The sequence below is a fragment of the Macaca nemestrina genome, chromosome X (assembly GCF_043159975.1).
Source record: "Macaca nemestrina isolate mMacNem1 chromosome X, mMacNem.hap1, whole genome shotgun sequence".
In the NCBI taxonomy this organism is placed as follows: Eukaryota; Metazoa; Chordata; class Mammalia; order Primates; family Cercopithecidae; genus Macaca; species Macaca nemestrina.
Genome location: NC_092145.1, coordinates 143784338 through 143808633, shown reverse-complemented (window position 1 = coordinate 143808633; position 24296 = coordinate 143784338). Strand labels below are relative to the sequence as shown.

The 24296-nt window shown below is 38.8% G+C and overlaps 1 protein-coding gene across 8 annotated transcripts in view; it reads left to right on the top strand.

Annotated features, from left to right (window-relative positions):
- LOC105478175 (RALBP1 associated Eps domain containing 2) overlaps positions 1-24296 on the top strand; it is a 195528-nt gene that overhangs the window by 12630 nt on the left and 158602 nt on the right. Inside the window, exon 1 of one of the 8 annotated variants that reach the window (XM_011735240.3) lies at positions 15288-15442. The exons of the other annotated variants lie outside the window; for them this stretch is intronic. The gene's annotated coding sequence lies outside the window, so the exon portion shown is untranslated. Of the gene's footprint in view, positions 1-15287; positions 15443-24296 lie in introns of those variants that run through there. 8 annotated transcript variants of the gene reach the window in all.

The window sequence follows — 24296 nt, the reverse complement described above, 5'->3', positions numbered from 1 at the left end:
TTTGAGACGGGATCTTGTTCTGTCACCCAGGCTGGAGCACAGTGGCACCATCACAGCTCACTGCAGCCTCTACCTCCTGGGCTTAAGTGGTCCTCCCACCCAGGCCCCCCCAGGTAGCTGGGACCACAGGCATGTACCACCATGCTCGGCTGATTTTTAAGTTTTTTGTAGAGACAGGGTCTCACTATATTCCCCTGGTTGGCCTCACTCCTAGGCTCAAGTGATCCTCCCACTTTGGCCTCCAGAAGTGCTAGGAATAGAGATGTGAGCCACTACACCCAGCCTGTATGTATGCTTTTTGGTCAGAGTGAGGCTTTCCACGAGTTGGAGTGTTTGTCCTTATTCATGACACTGGAAAACATACAACAATGGAGTGACCCTCTTACAGATTCTGCTAGGAGTAGCTACATATGGTGGGAAAGGTTGCTCTGGGAATGGAGATAAATTCAAGGCAGTAGAGAGTGTTTTATAATGTTTGGGGGTATGGCTAAGCATTAGTTTTGCTTTTTCCTTCCCAATAGGATACGATTTCTGTAGCAATTCTTCCTTACCCAAAAATAGCTATATGTGCTCCTGAAAAGTAAAAGCCTGGGACCAGATGGCTTCATGGCTGAATTCTACCAAACATTCAAAGAAGAGATAATACTAATCTTTCTTAAACTCTTCGAAAAAACAGAATTAGAGAGAATACTTCCAAACTCATTTTTTTGAGGCCAGCATCACCCTGATTTCAAAGCCAGACAAAAGATACCAAGATACCATAAGAGGAGAAAACCACAGGTCAGTATGTCTGATGAACATATATGCAAAAATCCTAAATAAAATACTAGCAGACCAAATTTAACAACACCTCACAAAGATTATACACCATGACCAAAGTGACACTTATCCCTGAGATGCAAGATTGGTTTAACATATATAAAACAATCACTGTGGCCGGGCGCGGTGGCTCAAGCCTGTAATCCCAGCACTTTGGGAGGCCGAGACGGGCGGATCACGAGGTCAGGAGATCGAGACCATCCTGGCTAACACGGTGAAACCCCGTCTCTACTAAAAAATACAAAAAACTAGCCGGGCGAGGTGGCGGGCGCCTGTAGTCCCAGCTACTCGGGAGGCTGAGGCAGGAGAATGGTCTAAACCCGGGAGGCGGAGCTTGCAGTGAGCTGAGATCCGGCCACTGCACCCCAGCCTGGGCGACAGAGCAAGACTCTGTCTCAAAAACAAACAAACAAACAAACAAAAAAAAACAATCACTGTAATACGCCACATTACCAAAATAAGAGATAAAAAACAAGCCAGGTGTGGTGGCTCACACCTATAATCCCAACACTTTGAGAAGCTGAGGTGGGAGGATTGCTTGAGGCCAGGAGTTTAAGACCAGCCTGGGCAACATAGTGAGACACTGTCTCTACAAAAAATTTAAAAAAATGAGGTGGGTATAGTGGCATGTACCTGTAGTCTCTACTACTTGGGAGGCTGAGGCAGGAGGATCACTGGAGCCAAGGAGTTTGAGGCTGCAGTGAGCACTGATTGTGCCACTGCACTCCAGCCTTGTCAGCACAGCGAGACCCTGTCTCTAAAGAAAAAAGAAAAAAAAAAAGAGAACAACCCATGATCATTTCAATACATGTAGAAATAGCATTTGACAAAGTTCAACAGCCTTTTGTGATAAACATTTTCGACAACATAGGTTTAAAAGGGAATTTCCTCAACACATTAAAGACCATTTATGTAGAGTCCACAGCTAATATCATAATCAGTGGGGGAAAACTGAAAACTTTTTTTGTACGATCCGGTGCAAAGCAAGGATGCCCACTCTTGCCACTTTTATTCAACACAGCACTGGAAGTACTAACATGAGCTACCAGACAATAAAAAGAGATAAAAGGCATCTAAATTGGAAAAGAAGTAGTAAAATTATCCCTTTGTAAATGTTATGATCCTATATGTAGAAAACCCTGGACTCCACAAAAGTCCTCTTAAAACTAAAAAATGAGTTCGGTAAACTTGCAGGATACAAAATCAGCATACAAAAATCAGTTACATTTCTTTGCACCAGTAATAGTCTATCTGAAAAAGAAATCAAGAAAGCTGTCCCATTTATGATAGCATAAAAATAATAAAATATTTAGGAATACATGTAATGAAGGAAGTGAAAGATCTGTACATTCAACATTATAAAATATTGATGAAAGAAATTGAAGACACAAAAAATTGGAAAGATATCTCATGTTTATGCATTGGAAAAATTAATAGTGTTAAATTGTCCACACTACCCAAAACAATATACAGGTTTAATGCAATCCCTCTCAAAATACCAATGGCATTTTTCATAGAAATAGAAAAAACAGTTCTAAAATTCATATGGTATGACAAAAGACCTGGAATAGCTAAAACAATCTTTTTTTTTTTTTTTTTTGTGATGGAGTCTCACTCTGTCGCCCAGGCTGGAGTGCAGTGGTGCAATCTTGGCTTACTGCAAGCTCTGCCTCCTGGGTTGATGCCATTCTCCTGCCTCAGCCTCCTGAGTAGCTGGGACTACAGGTGACCGCCACCATGCCCGGCTAATTTTTTGTATTTTTAGTAGAGACAGGGTTTCACCATGTTAGCCAGGATGGTCTCGATCTCCTGACCTCGTGATGCACCTGCCTCGGCCTCCCAAAGTGCTGGGATTACAGGCGTGAGCCACTGCGCCCGGCCAGCCAAAACAATCTTGAGAAAGAAAAACAAGTTTGGAGGCATCACACTTCCTTATTTCAGATTATAATACATTATAAAGCAGTAGAAATCAAGATAGTATATCCTGGCATAAAAACAGACATATAGATGAATAGAATAGAACAGAGATCCGAGAAATAAACCCAAGTATATACAGTCAACTAATTTTTGACAAGGCCACCAAGGAGACACAGTGGGGAAAGGATAGTCTCTTCAATAAATGATATCGGAAAAACTGGATATTCACAGGCAAAAGAATGAAGCTGGATGCTTATATACAAAAATCAACTCAAAATATGTTTTTAAAATATACAACAAAATCTCACAATGGAAAAGAAGACCTAAATGTTAATAACTCAAACCATTGAACTCCTAGAAGAAAACATAGGGGAAAAGCTCCTTGATATTGGCCTTGGCAGTGATTTTTTGGATATCACACCAAAAGCACAGGCAACAAAAGCAAAAATAAACAAGTGGTACTACATCAAACTAAAAGACTTCTGCATGACAAAGGGAACAATCCGCAAATAAAAGGACAGCCTATGGATTAGGAGAAAATATTTGTGACACACAGATATATATATCTATATATCTATATATATGTTAATATCAAAGGATATTAACATATATAAGGAGTTAATGTCAAAAATATATAAGGAACTCCCAGAACTCAATGGTAAGAAAACGAATAACCCGATTAAAAAATAGGCAAAGGACTTGATTATTCATTTTCCCAAAGAAGCCATACAGGTTATGAAAAGATACTCAATATCGCTAATCATCAGGGAAATGGAAATCAGAACCACTATGAGATATCAGCTCACACCTTTTAGAATGGCTATTAGAAAGACAACAGATAACAAATGTTAGGGTGTGAAGAAAAGAGAACCCTTTTATACTTTCGTAGATTGGTACAGCCATTATGGAAAACGGTATAGAAGTTCCTGAAAAAATTAAAGGTAGAACTACCATATGATCCAGCAGTTCCTCTGCTGGGTATGTACCTAAAGGAAATGAAGTCAGTGTGTCAAAGAGATGTCTACACTCCTGTGTTCATTGCAGCATTATTCACAATAGCCAAGATATGGAAACAACTTAAGTGACTGTTGATGGATGAGTGGCTAAAAATATCATGGCATACACACGCACATGCACAGATGACAGAATATTATTTAACCTTAAAAAAGGATATCCTGCTATTTGTGACAACATGGATGAACTTATGCTAAGTAAAATAAGTGAGACACAGAAGGAAAAATACTGCATAATCTTTTTTATCTAGAACCTGAAAGAAAGAGTCAAATATATAGAAACAGAATAGAACCGTGGTTATCAAGGGTGGGAATGGGGAGGAAATGGGGCGATGTAGGTCAAAGTGAACAAACTTGCAGTGATGTAGGCCCAGTAAGTGTAGAGATGTAATGTACAGCAGGAGGACTGTAGTTAATAATATTGTATTGTATATGGAAAATGTGCTAGGAGTAGATTTTAGGTGCTCTTACCTCTTCTCCCCACAAAGGTAACTATGGAAGATGATGAGTATGTCAGATTGCTTGCTGGTAGTAATCATTTCACTATGGATATGTATATCAAAGCATCATGTCATACACGTTAAAGTTATGCCATAAAAATAGCTATATGTGGGCCAGGCCAGACATGGTGGTTCATGCCTGTAATCCCAGCATTTTGGGAGACTGAGGTAGGAGGGTTGCTTGAGGACAGGAGTTTAAGACCAGCTTGGGCAACATAGTGAGAAACCCGCCTCTCCAAAAATGTGTTTGAAAATTAGCGGTGTGTGGTGGTGCATGACTGTGATTCCAGCTACTCGGGAGGCTGAGGCAAGAGATTTGCTTGAGCCTGGGAGGTCGAGGCTGCAGTGAGCTGCAGTTGCACCACTGCACTCCAGCCTGGGTGACAGAGTGAGACCCTATCTCTTAAATAAAAAAAGATTAAAAAATAGCTGTATGTGTATAGGTATACATTCAGGATTTGTTCCATTTGTTTTCTTTTTCTTTTTTTCTTTTTTCATAGGCAGTGGTCAATGGCATAAGGTTTTTTTTTTTTTTTTTTTTTTTTTTGAGACAGAGTCTCGCTCTGTCGCCCAGGCTGGAGTGCAGTGGCGCCATCTCGGCTCACTGCAAACTCCGCCTCCCGGGTTTACACCATTCTCCTGCCTCAGCCTCCCGAGTAGCTGGGACTATAGGCACCCGCCACCTCACCTGGCTAGTTTTTCATATTTTTTAGTAGAGATGGGGTTTCACCGTGTTAGCCAGGATGGTCTGGATCTCCTGACCTCGTGATCCACCCGTCTTGGCCTCCCAAAGTGCTGGGATTACAGGCTTGAGCCACCGTGCCCGGCCTGGGATTTCTTTATACATTGCTCAAATCCACTAAGGCTCTATTGAGCAAACCATGCCTTAAAAATCTTACAATCCTCTTCATATATTTTAAAGGCAAATGCAAAGAAATAGCTTTGTTCTGTTTTGCATTCTTCATGGGTTAACATATCTTCTGGAAAACTTGTTGCTATGGCAATGGGATATTATCTACCTCGGTAATGTACTACATAAAAATAGCTCTTTGTGTTTGAGAATGATGTTAGTGACAGGTGGTTGGGTGAATGTATAGTAGGCTGCCTTGTCAAGAATAGTTTCCCAACATTCCTTTGTTTAAAGTTGTGAAATCAAAATGAGTATTAATTTTTTTCTCTCTCAAAATGTAATTTTATCTGGAAAAGGCAGGCAGTGGTGTTCTGTTTAATTATGAATTACAAGCCTTCCTTTGCAGGTCAGGTCAATATGATGATTGAAGCCACCTCTCACTGTAATAAGTAAACGACTTCTCTACTCTTTGTGTCAGGGTGTGCAGCACAAGGTTGTGCTGGGGGGCTGGTAGGGATAATTTTCCCATTCTTGAACACATGGTTCTTCCTAAGCACCTCTTACTTATAAACCAAGAAGTAGAAAGCGGTCAGGTGGAAGAGATGAGCTCTGAGCTGTTAATCAAATCTGAATTTCTTGTAGGTTCTTAGGTGGAACAGTTCCTTGGGAAAGGTCAGATTTCCATGTTGCTTTTAGTATTGACTTCACACATGTAGCCAAGGATAGAATCTGACGCAAATCTTAATTTTTCCTTTGAAAAATCCTTTGGGCAATTTCTTAGAGCAGTAACTCTCAAACATTTTGTCATCATCGTCTCACCTTTCTTCTACTTATCAAAATGAGTATTGATTTAATTGTAATGAGTAAATAACAGCTTCCTGCTACTGAAATGAAATTTATTCTAGCTTTGAGAATTTGAGAGACCCTCTTAAGAAAATACCACAGCTGGAAATTTGAGACCTAAAAGTAATACAGTTTCAGTATCCCATATCTGAAATGCTTGGTATCAGAAGTGTTTTGGATTTTGGATTTTTTCAGACTTTGGAATATTTGCATTTACATAATGAGATATCTTGGGGATGGGACCCAAGTCTAAACACGAAATTCATTAGTGTTTTATATATACCTTATACACATAGCCTAAAGGTAATTTTATACAATATTTTAAATAAGTTTGTGCATGAAACAAAGTTTCGACTGTGTTTTGACTATGACCTGTCACATGAGGTCAGGTATGGATTTTTTCTTTTGTGACCTCATGTCAGCACTCAAAAACTTTCACATTTTGGAGCATTTTGGATTTCAGATTAGGGATGCTTAATCTGCAGCTCTAATTCTGATATGCATGGTACTACTGCAGAAATGGAACCATTGCCTTTGTCTTTTCTGTTGGAGTCAGTATGGATATCTTGCTACTAATAATATCAGAATAAAGTGTTGAGTGGTTTGCTGGGTGTCCAATACTACTTTTAGAACATTTTATGTATTAACTCATTTATTCCTATAAACATTCTTGACAGTTTTTGTGACTATTTCCCAGATGAGGCGTACTTGTTAGCATGCCTTTCTGTTTCTGGTGAGTAAATATTCTTCTGTATTGGAAGACTTGCTTAGTGGTATGTTGAAGTGTTCTTCATATTGAAAGCATTCTTCTATCAGGAGTTGACACAATTCAGCCTGTGGGCCAAATTCATCCTGCCACCCATTTTTTGTATGTTTTATAATCTAAGAATGGTTTCTGCAGTTTTAAATGGTTGGGAAAAAATAAAAAGAATAATTTGTGATGTGAAAATTACATGAAATTTAAATTTCGGTTTCCATAAACAGTTTTATTGGAACACAGCCACATTCATTTGTTTACATATTGGTATGGCTGCTTTTGAACTACAGTGGCGGAGTTGAGTCGTTGTAGTAGAGACCATATAGCCCCCAGACCCTAAGAAAAAGTTTGCCAATCCGTTCTCTATATTCTTCTATATCTAGAATGGCAGATGGTCGTCAATAGTAATAGCAGATTGGTCAGGTGTCGTAGCTTATGCCTGTAATCCCAGCATTTTGAGAGGCCAAGGTGGGATGATCAGTTGAGCCGGAGTTCAAGATCAGCTTGGGCAACACAGTGAGACCTAGCTCTACAAAGATTAGCCAGGTGTGATGGTGCACACTGGTGTCTCAGCTACTTGGGAGGCTAAAGTGGGAGGATTGCTTGAGCCTGGGAGGTAAAGACTGGAGGGAGATGTGATCACACCATTGTGCTCCAGCCTGGGTGACAGAGTGAGACCCTGTCTCAAAAAATATATAAACAGATTGGATTTATGTGCAGGTTCATATGTATATGAATTTTCTTTTGGTATGCAATATATTTTTCTTTTTTCCACTAAACGTTTGTCTTGTCATAAGCTTGGTTTCATGTACTATGTCATGTCGCAAATATACTTGATTTCAGCTCTTCCCATACCCATATTGGTTTTCATAATAATCATAACCCTTTCCAAATGAGGGAGAGTAATGAATTTTATCATTTTGTTAGTTAGTGTGCTTCCTTTGCTAGATCAGGAATTATATTTCCTAGTAATTATAACCCTCTTTATTTTTAACTATATTACTTTCTACTTTTGGACTTTCAGCCAACATATAAATATTGACAGTTTAATAATCTGAACTAAGCCACCTGGACTGATTGTAATATTTTAATTTAATAAATCTTGCATATGGTTAAGATTACATCTTCTACATTCATCAGGTTGGATTTAATACACTCACCATAATCAAATCTAGAACATTCTTGCGATTATTATTATTTTTAAAAAGGTTTTCTCCTTTGTCTCTTGTTTTCCCACTTTTTTTTTTTCTGGGACAGAATCTCCCTCTGTCCCCCAGGCTGGAGTGCAGTGGCGTGATCTAGTCTCACCGCAACCTCTGCCCCCTGGGTTCAAGCGATTCTCCTGTCTCAGCCTCCTGAGTAGCTGGAACTACAGGCATGTGCCACCACGCCCAGCTAATTTTTTGTATTTTTAGTAGAGATGGGGTTTCACCATGTTGGCCAGGCTGGTCTCAAACTCCTGACCTCAGGTGATCCACCTGCCTCGGCCTCCCAAAATGCTGGGATTACAGGCATGAGCCACCGTGCCTGGCCTGTTTTCTCACTTTTTAAAGTAACGGTCTTACTGAGATGTAATTCACATACCATATAGTCACCTATTTAAAGTGTACAATTCAATGGGTTTGGTATATTCACAGAATTGTGCAACCATCACCACTATTTCCAGAATATTTTTGTCACCTGAAAAGGAAACCCCATATTCACTAGCAATCACCTCCAGTTCCACCATTCCTAGGCAGCCATGGATCTACTTTTTGTCTATGGATTTGTCTATTCCAGACATTTCATAGAAATGAAATCATATAGTGTGTGGTCATTTGTGATTGTCTTCTTTCACTTAGCATGTTTTAAATGTAGCATGTATCAGCACTTCTTATTGCCAGTTCTATTGTATGGCTATACTACATTTTATTTATCAATTCATCAGTTGACAGACATTTGGGTAATTTCCACTTTTTGCCTATTATGTATAATGCTACTCTGAACATTTGTATATAGGTTTTTGTGTGGACATATGTTTTTATTTCTGTTGAATATGTACCTAGAGGTGGAATTGTTGTGTCATATGGTAACTCTATGTTTAACCTTTTGAGGAACTGCCAAGCTCTTTTGCAAAGCTGCTGTACTATTTGACATTCTCATGAGCAATATATGAGGGTTCCAATTTCTCCACGTCCTTACCAACATTTGTTATTGTCTGTCTTTTTGATTATGACTATCCTAGTGGGTGTGTAATGGTATCTCATTGTTGTTTTAAGTGGAATTGCCCTGACGACTAATAATGTTGCATGTCTTTTCATATGCTTATTGGCCATTTGTATATGTTCTTTAGAGAAATGTGTATTTAGATCCTTTGTCCATTTTAAATTGGGTTATTTATCTTTATAAAATATTGAATTGTAAGAGTTCTTTATATGTTCTCGATTCAATACATATGATACAATACATATAATACATATTTTAGTCCTCTGTCAGATAAATGATTTGCAAAAATTTTCTTCCATTTTGTGGGTTGTCTTTTTTTTCTTTTTTTTGAGATGGAGTCTCACTCTGTCGCCCAGGCTGGAGTGCAGTGGCCGGATCTCAGCTCACTGCAAGCTCCGCCTCCCGGGTTTACGCCATTCTCCTGCCTCAGCCTCCCGCCACCTCGCTCGGCTAGTTTTTTGTATTTTTTAGTAGAGATGGGGTTTCACCGGGTTAGCCAGGATGGTCTCGATTTCCTGACCTCGTGATCCACCCATCTCGGCCTCCCAAAGTGCTGGGATTACAGGCTTGAGCCACCGCGCCCGGCCGTGGGTTGTCTTTTTACTTTCTTGATGGTGTCCTTTGAAAGATGAAAGCTTTTAATTTTGATGAAGTTCAGTTTATTTATTGTTTTCTATTGTCACTTGTGTTTTTGGTGTCATATTTAAGGAACCGTTGCCTAATCCAAGATCAGAGATTTCACTTGTGTTTTCTTCTAAGAGTTTTATAGTTTTAGCTCCTATATGTCAGTCTTTGATTCATTTTGAGTTAATTTTTGTATGTGGTGTGAAGTAGGAGTTCAACTTCATACTTTTGTCTGTGGATATCCACTTTTCTTAGCATCATTTTTTGAACAAACTATTCTTTTCCTAATGACTTGTTTTGGAACCCTTGTGCAAAATCAATTGACCTTATGTATTTAAATGTAAGGAATGTAAGGGTTTATGTCTAGACTGTGTCAGTACCACACTGTCTTGATTTGTTTAATCTATTTTTGAGGCAGACTTTTGCTCCCTGATCTAAGATTAAAATGTTTCACAATTGATTATGTCTTATATGCATCAAAACTTGCAGACTGGGTATAAGTGGCTTGAGAAAATATATTGGAGACTAAAGTGGGGCTGTTGGAGACTCATAGGAACCAAATAGTTAGAAGGTGGGGAAGTGAGAGAGGCAGTAAGTTGGATGTTTCCCAAGTGTTTAGCAGCCATCCCAAAGTGGCAGTCAAAAATAGGCTAGCTTTACATAATTTCAAAGTTGAGTACTGATGGTTCCAGTTTCTTTTTATGGATTCTTTTAAGAAGTGCTGTATCACCAAATGCTGTTGATGGCATAGAAGACAACACTGTGGAAAAATATGGACATTGACCAGTCTGAGTAAAAAAGATGGACAAATACTCAATTCTAAATGTGAGGAATTTTTAGGAAAACCTTGAGCAGTTAATTTTTCTTGTTTCCCTTTCTATGTGTATATGAATGATAAATGAAAAGTCTAAAAGAACTCCTTTAATAAGCCTAAGATAAATGCTAAGTGGTAGACTACTGTGTCATATCTTATTTGGCATTTTTTTTAGTGCCACGTAAAGTACTGGTGTTTTAGCTTTGAAATGCTCTTATCCTCCTGCTTCCAGCTCTGTCTACACCTCAGAAGGAGCTGGGTCCTTTCCCAGAGTCTGTTGTATAAATTAACCTTCTTCCTGTAGTCACTCTATGTCCATCCGTTTTCCCAGCCACTTTAATTTTGTTCTCTTTTTCCTTTCCCTTGTGCTTGTAGGTTTAAGTCTTAAAAACAAGCCAGGTATTATTGTTTATAGTGGAATTTTCAGTAGGAGTGGAGGTTAACCTGTACATCAATCTAGTAGGAATATTCATTCAGTCACTCAAGGGATGAGCTTATGGAAAAGTTACAAAAGTAGTAGCATTCCCTTATATTCCTCACCCTGCTCCCTTTATGTTAGCATTTTATATAAGGGATCAAGAATAGGAAATTAATCTTGGTACAGTATTATTAACTAAACTACAGAGCTTATTTGAACTCCATCAGTTTTTCCACTGGTGGTCTATTTCTGTCCTAGGATCCTCTCCAGGATCCCATATTGCATTTAGTTATTATTTCTCCTTAGTCTCATCCAGTTTGTAATAGTTTCTTAATCTTTAATGATACCTTTGAAGAGTACAGATCAATATTTTGTAGAATGTTCCTCAATTTGTATTTGTCTGATGTTTTCTTATGGATAAGGTTGTGCATTTTTGGCAATAATATAATGATGCATATTTTTCAGTGCATCATATCAAGGAGTTAATGATGTTTATGTGTCTTGTTACTGGTGGCATTTACCTTGATTCCTTGTTTAAGTTGCTGTCTGCAGGGTTTTTCTACTGTAAAATTATTACTTTTTCTCTTTGAGGTTAAAATATCTTGGGGGATATGCTTTGAGACTACGCAGATATCCTGTTTATCCTCAGATTTTTGTCTATTGATTTTTTTCATTCTTTGGTGGAACACTATATCATAGAGTATTTGTGACAAATATTTGATTAACAGAAATAAAGCTATGGCCTACAAGAAGCAAATATCAATTACACTGAAATCCTATTGTATTGGTTAATACAACGCTAGTAGCTGTGTTCCTCAACTTTCAGGAGCTTAGCACAGCAGATGCTTTTCTTCCCAATATGGGCATTTCTGGTTGTGTAGGCAGTTTTCTGTCATGTTAATTCAAGGATCCAGACTAAACTTTTTATACTGAAGTAACTTTAAACTGACAGAAAATAGGGATGCAAGAATAGTACCAGGAAATCCTGTATACCCTTTACTAGATTTACTTAACATTTGCTACATGTGCCCTATTTTCTTTCTGTCTATTCATATATGTATATGTATTTTATATATCTGTATTTATATATTGATTGCCACATACTAAATCACTTGAGATTAGATCACATACATCATGTTCTTCTATGCCTTAATAGTTTAAACTTAATATATTTATTTGTTTAAATCTGGTATACACATAGTTTCAGAATTGCTAACCCATATCTGTTTGAGAAACACTTTCACTAACTAGATTACAGCATTTATATGTTCTTTTATTCTTTAGTTTTGCAATATCCAGTCAAGGTATGATTTTCCAGTTTCCCACTGAAGTATTAAGTTTGAAAACTGTGCATAAGCACACTGTTATTCAAATTTAGGAAATTTAATATCAGTACTTTAGTATGCAGTCCGTATTCCAGTTTCATTAATTATCCCCAATATGTTCTTCAGTGGAATATTTTTTTTCTCCTGATACAGTATCAAGTCCAGGATCACGTATTGAATTTATTTGTCATGACTTTTTAGTTTCCTTTGATCTGGAACAGATCTTAAAAGCTTTTCGTTGTCTGGAATACTGCATAAGTGACATGTCCTTCTCAGGTAATGCATCAGGAGGCACATGATGTCTCAACCCCTCATTGGTGATTGTAATTTTGATAATTTGGTTAAATTACTGTTTTCTTAAGTGTAAACTATTTTTAGATATGACGTATCAGAGTGATCAATACTGTGAAGCCTTTTACAACAGTGTTTAGATTGAAAAATTATGAGTGAAAAGGCTTTCACAGTCATTCGGATTGAATATGCCTAACATGAAATCCAAACTGTTTTAACCTTTCTTTCAACTTATTTTCCACCATGGAAATAGTAATGCATGATTTAGCCATTCATGAGTTTTATTTTCTCATGCAGGCATTTATTTCTTTAAAAAAATTTAAAGTTTACTGTAAAACTTAAGTTTTAACCATTTTAAGTGTACTCTTCAGTGGCATTAAGTACATTCGCAATGTTGTGCAACCATCACTACCGTCCATCTCCAGGACTTCTTCATCATCCCAAACATAAACCATATCTACTAAACAATAACTCCCCAATTCCTTCTCCACCCCCTGGTAACCTCATTTTATATGCCATCACAATATTTTAGAATAAACACCAACTTCCTGGGGTAAGATCATTTGACTTTTGCTCCCAGATCAGAACTATGATAAAAAAATATTATTTGCTATATACTAACAGGGCAATTTCTGGATTTTGGCATGAATTACTATATTACAACTCTAAATCCTGGTAAGGGAAGCATTTTTGTTCTGAAAGTAAACAAAAATAACCATTAGTTGGATAATCTTTACCTCTGGGGGTGGGGTATTTTGGAGGGGGTGAGTACAAAGAGAGGTGAAATTATTCCTCTAGGGTGGCAGACCAGAGTTTAAATTGTTTCTTATGTTTTTCACTTTGGTTGTCTACCAATTGGATATAGTCGCTCAGATCATCCATGTTTTCATACCTGGCTTGATAGGTATAAATACCTATAAATTGGAATAAATTCCAGCAGTTAGAGGCCCATGTTCCTTGGTCTGTAAAGTGAACATAACAAAACTGACTTCTCTCCAAAGGGTGCTTTGAGACAAAACTGTAAAACACTTTGCAGAGTAGAAGGGGGGTCCCTGTTTTTAGTAACATTCCTCAGTGTTCTTCAAGAATTCACCTACTGCCAATCATTCCTCTGAGTTAGGAATATATATTAGAACTAGTTTTAATAGCACTGTAAACTGTAGATAGCGTGCCTGGAGCTGAATAAATAACTACAGGTTCAAAAATACTCAAATAATAAAATTGCCTAGGTGGTAACCCACCTAGTTTATTGCTGTGTGGTGTTGGGTATCTCTTTTTTTTCCCTGATGAATTTGAAAAGGCCTTGAAACTGTGGGCAGATTCCTTGGTTCAGATGGGCTGTAATAGGAGACACCAGGATGAGCCTGAGTCTCTTGCTCTTGAAAGATTAGCATATGGATAGATTGCATACCCATTATCAGTTAGGTATCTGCCAGACCATTTGCGGGGTTTCTCTGTAGTTCATACAGTTGGGAAGAATTCCTAGAGGCAAGAGGTCTTTTACCTGAAGATTCAGCAGTTACTATAGGGGCCTTCTTTTGGCTTCTTGCTCTTGGGACACCTTTACTTGAATGAGGTAGTCTCTTGCCATTAGTGCCTGTAGGGCCTTAATGATTCCTATTGGGATGAGTTAGCCAGAAGTGAGGCTCTTCACTTCATGTTGAAACTAACTTTTGCCTGAGTATTAAGGATGGGTGATTCTGAGGTCCTGAGCCAGCTGGAAGGACCTTCATTCACTTTCTATTCTTGTCTGAAGAATGCTTAGGCTCCCTTACTGTTACTTCTCTGGTGGTATCAAAGGCCATGTAATGACAAGGCTGGATGCGGTTACTCACACCTATAATCCCAGCACTTTGGGAGGCCAAGGCAGGAGGATCACTTGAGTCCAGGAGTTCAAGACCAGCCTGGGTGACAATGGAAGACCCCTACCTCTAAAAAAATTTTAAAAATCTAGATGGGCATGTTGGTGCACTCCTGTAGTCCCAGCTACTCGGCAGGCTGAGGTGGGAGGATTGCTTGAGCCTAGGAGATTGAGGCTGCAGTGAGCCGTGATCACACTACTGCACTCCAGCCTGGGCAACAGAGCAAGACCCTGTCCCCCTCCCAAAAATAAAAAGATGTGATGATTGCCCCTTTTGGTTATATCCTGCTGCCTAAGAGCCCACCCCAGAACTTAGTGGCTTAGGATAACCGTTTTCATAGTTTTGTCAGTGAGGGATTAGGGAAGATGTCAGCTGAGCTCTTCATTTCTGCCCCAGGTGACATTGGTTGGGCACTGGGACTGGAGGTTCTACTTCTAAGATAGCTTCTTCACTCTTGTGAATAGTTCCTCAGTGTCTGTGGCCAGTCTCTCTCCATGTGGTATCTCATCCACCCTGGCCTTTCCACATGCCTTAGCTTCCCACATCATGGTGGTCCCTGGGTAGTTACTCTTCTTACAGAGTAGGGATGAACTGAAAGCCTCTATTCTAAGTTCAGTTAAATATTGCTACAAATATTTAGTACTGGGATTGTGGGGTCATTTTCTTACATCATAATTATAACCCAATCAGGGTAGAAAACTGAAAGAAAGAAGGACACTTCATTTTCTTTGCTCTTTGTGTGGATGATGGGTTGTACAAATAGCAGGAGGTTCAACTTTTGGCTTGTTTTGGATTACTGAGCACCATCCTTCAGAAATGATTTCCTAATACTTTCCCGGCCATCTGGCATGAGCACAGAAGACCTTTTACTCAATAAAAGTAAGCTAATAATAATAAGTTGAAACATCTTGATAATAAATATATTTGTACAGCTTTTCAAATCCCAGGTTATTGAAATTCTGTCAGTCTTGGCTGGTTTCCATGCTCCTTCTGTGCCCTTGTGTTTTCTTTTCTTCTTCTTCTTCTTCTTTTTTTTTTTGTTGAGCCACTCCTGCTGACTTCAAAAGGATGCTCTGAGCTCTAAAAGGAGGAGCAGTTTTGCTGGGATGCAGAAGTGGTGAACGTAAGGCTTGGATTCAATTACAGTAATCCTCAGAAGTTCTTGGTAGAAGAGGGGCACAGAATCCCAGCCTCCATTTTGCAGGTAAGGAAGAAGTATAAAAAGATAAAACGGCTTTTCTTAATGTCAGCATCTGATTCTTTACCCTCTTTCATCCTAGCAACGATTGTTAACATAAAACAGATGTTCCTTGCACAAGAGAAGAATAATAGAGCTGGATCTTTTCATGATCCTGCATTTATTATTTGTAGCACTGGATCTCTAAACTAGGAAAAGCGATGTTGATTCTAACTAGAAATTATGGGGCATTTAATAACACATGAGGCAAAATTATGAGGAAAGGTGAGAAACCAAGTGGCTCCTAGCTTCTAACACCTTATTTTCTGTGGTGTAAGTTAATGAATGATCCATTTTTAATTCAGTAAAAAAGGAAATTTCTGATAGGCTTTACCTTAACTTCACATTGCTGTTTATATTACAAACAAAATGCTAAAGTTAACAAGTGTTGTAAAATGCCCTAGGTCAGAGTTTTGAGTGCCCATAAGCAATTCTCTAGAATTATTTTGAGAGCTCAGATTATAGATTTGCCCCCATACCATACACTATATTACCTATCACTGCAAGATTCTTTATAGGGTGTCAAGTATGTAGGAGGATTTAAACTAATTGTCTTAAATGCTTCGTGGGATAGGAGATGATCCAATGGGAACTGAATGTTTTCAATTAGGATGTTTCCATGGATACTATTAAGTGTGCCAAGATTCATAGCCACAGGAGATTTTTACTTCAATATTGATTAAGAAATCTGAGAACAATCTCAAGAAGTGTAGGGTGTAGGTAGAGGATAAATTTTGAGGATAGTATAAAATTTGCTTTCTCTTCCATAGTTAAGGCCTAGTCCAGAAAAATTCTAGGCAGTCAGCCAAGTCTAACAGCAGGATTTATGTCAAGAGAATGTCCAGAATAAAAGTGAACATGGGTTGTTTCATTTACCCCAGGTATATTTATTTATTAACATTTAATGTTACTTATTATTTGTTTATTAACATTAGCTTTCTTATGTACTTGGTACAAAGCGTTAGAATTACAACCCTTTGTATTTTTGTTGTTTATGAGGAAAACATCCTAAATAATGTCTACAGACATCTTAAAATTCACATTCCTCTGAGAAAGGTTTATCCCTTAGGTTATTACTTTTTTTTTTTTTGGTACATGGATTTTTTACCTGGGTTCTCAGATCTCCAAGAAATCGGTGGATAGAATTCAAGGTGACTTCTTGGATGGAGAAAAAGTACATCTTTATTTTGACTAACCATGGATATTTAGCATTTTCATCAATTAATGAATGCAGGTGACAAATCATAGTACTATTGGCCCCACCTTTGAGTTTGTCCTCAATAACTCACAGATATTTTCATATTGTATCACAGCTGTTGCAGATATCTTGAAATATTGTTTATTCTAAACACTGCTTCAAAATTTGGGCAGTTATTGGCATTCCCACCAGTTTTTTTTTTTTTTGGAGACAGCCTTTCTCTGGCACCCCGAGGCTGGAGTGCAGTGGTGAGATCTTGGCTCACTGCGACCTCTGCCTCCCAGGTTCAAGCGATTCTCCTGCCTCAGCTTCCTAAGTAGCTGGGATTACAGGCGCACGCCACCATGGCCTGGCTAAATTTTTTTTTTTTTTTTTTTTTTTTAAGATGGAGTCTCACTCTGTCGCCAGGCTGGAATGCAGTGGTGTGATATTGGCTCACTGCAACCTCCACCTCCCAGGTTCAAGCGATTCTCCTGCCTTACCCTCCTGAGTAGCTGGGACTACAGGAGCATGCCACCACGCCCAGCTAATTTTTCTATTTTTAGTAGAGACGGGGTTTTACCATGTTGGCCAGGATGGTCTCGATCTCTTGATCTTGTGATCCACCCACCTCGGCCTCCCAAAATGCTGGGATTACAGGCGTGAGCCACCGTGCCTGGCCACATTACCACCAGTTCTTGATACTTAATGCCGTAACAAAAGGCACATGTATCACTATATCACGAATTAGCATTTTATAATATTTTAATAACTATTTCAGTATAAGTGGCTTCACTTGTAATCATATGTTTTATTTTTGCACTTAAAAATATAATTCCTGAAAGGGATCCATAAGGCTTCACCAGACTGCCAAAGCGTCCATGGCACAGGACATTAAGAACCCTGTGCCAAATGGAATGAAGATTAGAAGCACTATCATATGTTCATTTTCTGATCACAATTTAAGAAAGAGTTTCCTACTTAAGTGCTTTTCACAGAAAATCTAAACTTAAAGGTTAAAAGGGAATTCTTTTGTGCTGGCTCACGTGTGGGCCCTACAAAATACTTTGCAGTCATGTCCAACTTTCGTTTGAGAGTTTGTCTTCAGAAATGGAGGAACAAAAGGCATTCAGGTATATGATGGGTTGCATTCTGTAGAACATTGTTAAATCTATGGGAGCGGAGAAAAGTTCCATTCAGTGTCTTGTGGATTGTGGTAGGAGTCAGTCGTATTCTTGCAGAAATTTCCCTAGACAGTGCCTCTTGCTTCCTCCTTTCTTGTCCCACAGTACTCCATGGGGCAGATGTGGGAACTTGGATGCCCCATGGGAATTGTAACCCCATGCTTTGCCTTATCCTAGTGGGGACTGATCTGAGGTTTATCCATGAAACTGTGTCAATTCATGGCTGGGAGTAGGAATGCAGAAAACACAAGCAAAATGACTGCAGGAAGGTTTAAATAAAATCTCATATGTGGCTTTTCCTTAACACATTATTTTGCAAAAAGTGGCAGAGTGAATTTGCTGTGATATGAGAGCATCATTCTGGACTTTTACTTGATTAAGGGCAGCCACTTTATCTTTAAAGCAGTTTTCGTCACCTTTTAGTGTTCTCTAGCAGAATGCTGAAGGAGCACACTTAAGGAGTGGGGAGTTGGTATTTGGTTCTGTGACAGGTGCTATCTTATAACAGAAAAATACATATTTTTGTGAAACTTCAAATGCATTTTTATTCACCAGCAAGTCTGTGACTCTGGATCCACCACCTTGTTCCAAGTGTGATCAAGCACTGTACCTGACAGCATCGATTATCCTTACCTGTAGGCAAAAATTGTATTACATTTATTTTACAGTGATCTGGAAAAAAAAGCATGACAACAAAAAACAGACACACTTTATTTCTATTCTGGTAACATTTTTTGGTAATAATTTATTACCGTACAAGTCATACACCATATAAGTCACACATTTAAAGTGTCAAATTAAATGGTTTTTAGTATATTCATGGGATTGTGCCATCATCACAGTCAAATTTAGAACACTTGTTACCCCCAACAAGAAACCTCATACGCTTTAGCAGTCACCCCACTATGGCCCCCAGTTTTCTAACCCCAGGCCCTAACAACCACTAACCTACTTTCTGTCTCTATGAATTTGCCTCTTTTGGCCATTTCATGTAAATGGAATTATACAGTATGTTACCTTTTGTGACTGGCTTCTTTCACTTAGCATAATGTTTTAAGGTCTACCTATATAAGAGTATGTATCAGTACTTTATTCCTTTTTATGGCCAAATATTCCATTTTCTGGATATGTCAGATTTTATCTATTCATCTGTTGATGAACATTTGAGTTGTTTCCACTTTGTGCTATTATTATGAATAATGCTGCTATGAACATTCATGTATACATCATGTATACATTTTAATGTGGACATATGTTTTTAGTTATCTTGAGTATATACCTAGGAGTGGAATCATATATATATATATATTTTTTAAACCAAAATCAAATTTTAATGTTGCAGAATCCCTGAAGCACTTTTAGAAACTGTTCACTTCCATAGAACAGTTTGCAAATCAGTGTTAAAGTGGAGAGAGTGTTGATTTTTTTGTGCACGTATTTGGTAGACATCGTTTGAATCTTGATTTTATAGGCTGTGTGAATTTTGTCGAGTTACCTGTGAACATCTTTTTTTGAGTATCGAATGTTAGTACCTCTGGATGTTTTAGGAGTTGATAGACTGTATTATTGCTTAAAAAATTTACTGTCCATTTCTTACCATCAACTTTGGCCACGGATTTGCTTTGGCCAGTGGCCTGTGAGGGGAAGTGATGTGTGCCTTCTTCCAGGCAGAAGCTGGTGGTTTGCCTCATCTCTTTTCCTTTCTGCCATGATGACCATTGATGTTCCAGTTGGACACAGGCTTCATCAGCTTGTGTATCAGAATGAAAATGATGTGGGGCAGAGCCCTGATAGATTTTGTTGCATGGGTATGGAAAAAGCATCATTTTAAGCCATCGAGATTTGGTGACTATTTGATACTTTAGCACAGTGGTCCTCAAGCAATGGCAGTTTTGCAATTCTCACCCTGAGATATCTGGCAATGTCTGGAGACATTTTTTGGTTATCACATGTGGGGAAGTGCTCTTGGCATTTAGTGGGCAGATGCTGCTAAGCATCCAACACTGCACAGGACAGCTCCCACAACAAAGACTTATCCGATCCAAAATGTCAATAGTGCTGAAGTTTAGAAACCCTGCTTTAGTATAACCTAGTTTATCCTGATTACGGTAGGATGTTGAGAAGATTAAATGGAAAAAAATATATAAAATACAGCAAACAGGGTGATCTTTTTTTGGTAATTATGTGACAGAGCTTGGCAATGGCTCTGAGGTCTTCCCTTGCATTTGTGGGTCTTTTCCAACTTCCCTAGGGTTCAGTATTCAGTTTAACTGTAGTTGTGTTTGTAAATCAAGGCTCATTTTTAGCAGAATCATGTACCCTTTAAAAAAGGGAGAGAACTAACATTAAATGCTTGTTTGGCACCAGGCTCTTTGTGTTTTGAATTTTTACAAATACTCTCTGAAACGGATATTCCTTACCTCCATTTTGTTTTGTTTTGTTTTATTTTGCTTTGAGACAGGATCTCGCTGTGTTGCCCAGACTGGAGTGCAGTGGTGCGATCTTGTCTCACTGCAACCTCCACCTCCTGAATTCAAGCAATTCTCCTGCCTCAGCCTCCTGAGTAGCTGGGATTACAGGCGTGTGCTACCATGCCCAGCTAATGTTTTGTATTTTCAGTAGAGACGGGATTTTGCTATGTTGGCCAGGCTGGTCTCTTAACTCTTGGCCTCCTGTGATCCCCCAGCCTTGGCCTCCCAAAGTGCTGGGGTTACAGGCATGAGCCACCATGCCTGGCCCTACATTTTGTTTTTGATGAAGACATTGAAGCACTGAAGTTAAGTAATTTGACCAAGATCCCATGGCTTATAAGTGGTGGGCCTAGAATTCGAAGCACATCTGTTTGCCTCCAGAACCCTGTTCTTTCCGCACTGCTATACTACCTCTTTAGCAGTGGCTTTAACTTAGAGAAATGAAGGTAATCCTGATTTCTAACACTTATGTGTTGTATTAGTTATCTATTGCTGTATAACAGGTTACCTCAAAACTTAGCACTTTAACACAACACACAGTTATTGTCTGACATAGTTTTGAGAGTCAGTAATTTAGGAGAAGCTAAGCTGGGTGGTTCTGGCTCAGGATCTCTGTGGAGATTGCAAACAAGTTGTCTTCCAGGGCTGCAGCCATCTGAAGGCCTGATTGGAGCAGGAAGATCCACTTCCATGGTGGTGCACTCACTGGGCTGTTGGCGGGAGGCCTCAGTTCCTCACTATGTGGGTCTCTCTTTAGGGTTGCTTGATTGTCATACATGGCAGCTGGCCTCCTTCAGAGTGAGGGATCTGAGAGAGACAGCAAGGCAGAAGCCACATCTTTTGTGACCTAGCCTTAGAAGTCACAGATGATCACTTCTGCTCTTTTCTATTGGTCGCATACACAACCCTGATATAATGTGGGAGAGGATGATATAAGGGCATCAAGAATACTAAGAGATGGAAATCATTGGAGGCCATTGTGGAGGCTGGTTACTACATGTTAATGATCCTCATTTGCCATAGTTACAAAATTATGAATTATATTTCCTTTTCATATTCTAATATTCCAAACACCTGTTTTGTACTTTAAGATACTCAAATCGTTTCGAATGTGAGTGAAAATACAAAGTGGCTTTTGTAAGCACTTAGTGAATGGGTAAAATGAAGGCCGTGGTGCAGATACTTCATTGGGGGATTTTTTTTTTTTTAAATGGGTTTGACTAGCAGAGGCTTCTTGAATCCTGAAAAGTTGGTTGGATGTACTTTTTTTTTTTTTTTTTTTTCCTGGAAAATCTCCTTGTACCAAACACTGAATTCTTCATTTGCCAAAGTCCACCCAACTTTCTGATGTTTTTATTGCTGGTTTGATGTGCTTGAATGCCAGCCAAAGTATAAGGTGAATCGTAGATGCAAGGACTGTGCAGTTTCCATGGAGACTTCTTTCAGGAGCCCTTCATTTTTTCATTCAGCTATTGCTAGGAGGCATCCTCTTCCAGTTAATGTGTGGTACACTATCAATTTGAGTGGCTCTTAGAAAGGGGCTCAGTTTGTACCAATTTAGAATTGAGGTGTTTTTTTTTTTTTTCCTGTGTATCTTCAACGTTAAATTAGGTTTTCATGAAACTTGAAGATGCTAAGTGGAAATCTTCCTGAAGCAGTTTAACTATACTTTTGTTTATTACACTTGATTTTGAGCTTTTGGGAATAAAAGAAGGGCCCTGGCTAGGTACAGAGGTATATGAATTTACTGTGTCTAATCGTGCAACCATGAAATAAACGTTTCCACTTCAGGAATCAGCCCATCACTTTTAACCACTGTTGTTTGCATTGGCTTAGAGCTTTGTGCTTCCTTCAAGTATTTTCCTTTTTTCTTTCAAAATTGTGTTCAGTTGGTTGTGACCAATTTTACACAGACTGGCACACTCACTTATGTTCTTGACTCCTGCTGTCCCAATGTCATGCTTCATTTACCAGGGATAGCTTTTCCTGGCTTTTTCTGTTGACTTGACATCCTGTGCATCATATTTCTTTTCTTAGATATAGAGAAGACTGAAAAAAATCCATGATTTGAAGAAAACTTGCAAAAGTGCAAAGCACTGTGAAAGAGGCAGCTTTAATTTTAATTTTCACTGTAGTCAGAATAGGTGGCCTCCTGATGGGCAGGCTTGCTTTGCTTTCTCATTTTACTCTGTCCAGTGTAGGTACCCAGATCAATCAAGGTCAAGCTGGTCTGGTCATTAATACAACTTTTGGTTTTAAACACAGCTGTGTATGGGAGTTCTTAGCATTATTAATAGAGGTTATAATGAAAACAAGGTATAGTCATACAGTTGTCTCTGTGGGTAGTGACATGGAGGTGGAGTTGTTGCCTAAGATCTGAAAGTCAGGAAGCTGGAGGTTTTTGTAATTTTATTCATTATCAATCTTAAGAATTTATTTTGGTCATTATAAATGCATTACTGGTGCTATTTTCCAGTCCTGAGGTTTTGTGGGAAATCTTTTTGAAAAGAGGCCAGGATGAGGATAAAAATTAATTTTGAAAATCCATTTCAAAGACTCATTATGCTATGCTCTATCGCTGAAATTTTAATGCAACTTATATATTGTGCTGTTACCTTTGGGACTAGCATTCTTAAAAGCTGACTTTTATTTTGGACTTTCTAATATGTGTCAGCTATGTCATCTCATGAGTGTGTTTTTATCTGTGCATCATGTTATATTGGGACCAGGGTGGAATGTAAATCTTTTACTGGCCTAAATCTGAGTCTAATCCTCTGCATGGCTTTGGTAGAAAATCAGTTTCCTCTGCTCTGTCAAGATTTTTCAGGTCAGTGCTCTTTGGAAGTTTCCCAATTCTCTTAGATTAAAATAGATTTTGTTTCTGTGCTATATACTGGTATTAGTTAGTAGGACACTGGGATCTAGAAAGCAAGAAAACAGAGGCAGACAAGATATCCATGAGTTCTATTTCAGTTAACTTGTTGACATACTGCACCTTTGAGGAACCAAGGAGTTTGTGTGCTTTCAGGCATCATTTGGGGGAGCAAATATAAATAACTCCTGTAGGTGAGGCTGTGTACTTAATTTTAATGAGTTCAAGTTCATTAAGTGACCTGCTCACTGGGTCATTAGAATTGACCTCACTAGAAGTGAATGGAAAAGAGAAGAACTACCTAAGTTCCACTCAGTTTGTTTCACTATTGTGGGATATTGGAAGTAGAGTGACAACTTGGACTTTTCTCAGTTTTAGCACTGAAAAGTCCCACATCCCAGGAACTTACTCAGTCCCCAGCAAACTGGGGGGAGGGGGGATGGTTAGTCACCCTAGCAGTGAAAAGTAAGGGGATGGATGGTTTGGAACTGGTTAGTACCCTTATGGATTTTTTTTTTTTTTTTTTTTTCTGAGACAGGGTCTTGCTCTGTCACCCAGGCTAGAATACAGTGGCATGATCATGGCTCACTGCAGCCGCAACCTCACGGGTCTAAACGATACTCCCACTTCAGCCTCCCCAGTAGGTGGAACTATAGGGACAAGCCACCACACCCAGCTATTATATATGTATGTATGTATGTATGTAGGGACAGGGTCTTGCTTTGTTGCCGAGGCTGGTCTTGAACTCCTGGGCTCAAGTGATCCTCCTGCCTTAGCCTCTCAAAGCACTGGGATTACAGGTGTGAGCCACCATGCCTAGCCATTTTATAAATATTTTAAGGAGGGATTTATTAGAGACATGGAGCACCTTGCTGCCCAGTGATGCTAGTGAATGAGTGACTCTACTTTGATTTGACAGAAGAAACAATGGAAAGAGAAGAGATGGAAGTTTTTCTACCTAAACTTTCTAAGAGGACGTGTTTAGGGGATGTTTTGGTAAAAAGTTATTAGCATTAATGTTTACCTTTATCTTTCTCATAGATAATGCAAAGACCTTTAACTCCACTTATCCCTCCTTTTAACCTATGTTGTTATTGCCTTGTATTTTAATACTATA